Below are 2,215 nucleotides of genomic sequence, written 5' to 3' on the forward strand. Positions count from 1 at the left end.
TCAACAATACTGTGTCATCAGCAAACAGCAAAACCGGAATCTTCCACATCTCACCCTCACTCATTAAAGCCACCCCCACATCCACAGCCCTACCTTGCACCTCCTTTACAACCGCATCCATGTATATATTAAACAGCCATGTAGACATCACACATCTCTGTTTCAGTCCCACATTTAGATCAAAGAACTCACTCAGCTCACCATCCACTCGCACCGTAGCCCTAGCTCCATCATACATCCTCTTCACAGCTCTCAACAATTTCCCCTCCACTCCATGTATTCTTAATACTTTCCACATACCTTGCCTATTTATTCTGTCATAAGCTTTCTCCAAGTCCATAAAGGCAGCATATGCTTTCTTTCCCTTCTCTAAATACTTCTTCACTAAACATCTTCGAACAAATAACTGATCTACACACCCTTTTCCCTTCCTAAATCCCCCTTGTTCTTCTACAACTAGCTCCTCTGTTATATGCCTAACCCTGTCAATGAGTACTCTGTCATATATTTTTCCAGTCACACTAAGAAGGCAAATACCTCTATGGTTACCACATACTTCTCTCTCCCCTTTTCCTTTGTACAGAGGAACAATTATACCTGATTTCCAGTCCTCTGGAACCCTTCCCTCTTCCCAAGCCAATCTACACAACTTCCATATCCACTCCGCAACAACCTCACCCCCATGCTTCAGCATTTCACCACACACTCCATCAATTCCTGGGGCCTTTCCCATATTGATCTTCTTCATTGCTTCCACTACTTCCGCCCTACTGATCTCTTCCTCCCTCCTCTCATCTCTTCTTCTCCCAGCCATTCCCCAACCACTTATACTCGCACTGCTCTCACTCTCTAGTCAACAAATCCTCAAAGTGCTCCTTCCATCTCTTCAGTTTCTCTCTCTTCTCTACCAACAATCTATTATTCGCATCTTTCACCCTCCAATTATTTTCCCTTTCACACTGCCTTACTTTCTTTACCTCCTTCCAAAACAATTTCTTACTCTGCCTCCATTTTACACTCAGATTCATCCCAAACTCTTCATCCAATTTCTTCTTATTCTCCTTCACCAATATCTTAACCTCCCTTCTCCTGCTCATATATACCTCTCTTTTCTCTCTCTCTCAACTTCTCCCCTACCTGTACTCGCTAACCATTCACTATATGCCTTCTTCTTTTGTTCCACAACTCGTTTCACCCCATCATGCCACCACACCCCTGTTTCTCCTCCTCACTCCACAAACCACCTCACACGTTGCGCCTATCTCTTCCGTGAATATCTTACATATATCCTCCACCCCTTCCATCTGCTCTAATTCAAACCTTCCCAATCTTTCTTCCACTATGTTCTTATACTCTGCCATTTTCTCACTATCTTGCAACTTCCCCACTCTTCTCACAGGAGCTGTTTCCTCGTGTCTTCCCCTTCGTCTCTTCACCCATTTTCTTTGCAGCCTTACCTTGGCCATCAGTAAGTGATGGTCCGAGATTCCACTCCCTCACCCTCTCCACACTCTTGCATCCAAAACTTGTCTTCTCATTCGCTCATCCACACACACGTAATCTATCATTGCTAACTCAAACTTTCTTCAAAATCAATCATCAAAACTAATTAACAATCCTAATGACAATAGAATATTCAGGTCAACTCTTAATTCTTTCAATAATAACTTTAACAAGTCATCACCCATTCCCAGACTAAAATCTTCAGACCGTAACATTACAAATGACCCGCACGGTAAAGCGAAAATCCGTGCCAGTACATTTGCCGGAAATTCTACCTTAGAGAATGTCAGCAAGAACGTTCCTGTACTAGAAGTTGACTCTCCCGAAATTGTTCCACTTAAAATACCGACTAGATTCCTAATATCATTCCTAGACAATTTACGAACCAACAAGCTCCAGGCCCAGATGGATTACTTCCAATTTTTTTGAAAAAGGGCTCCCCAGAACTTGCCTCTGTTCTAGCTAAATTATTCAGACTATGCATATGTACAGACGTCGGAATAAGTTCGTTTCCTTTTCTGTGGACTAATTCGTTTGTAACAGTGCTCGATGGAGAGCTACCCCCTCCTCCTCCCTTCCTCATAGTCCCGCACTCCCACCCAACCCCCCCACTTTTCTCTCCGACCCCATAACCCCACCCGGTACCTTCCATGCTCTCGCTCACAGCCAGCTAGGGGTTTCTGTACTTCAAGCACCTCTCAAATTACGTGTA

The sequence above is a fragment of the Coenobita brevimanus genome, chromosome 19, assembly GCF_032717465.1.
Source record: "Coenobita brevimanus isolate Jiangsu-jjx chromosome 19, ASM3271746v2, whole genome shotgun sequence".
NCBI lineage: Eukaryota > Metazoa > Arthropoda > Malacostraca > Decapoda > Coenobitidae > Coenobita > Coenobita brevimanus.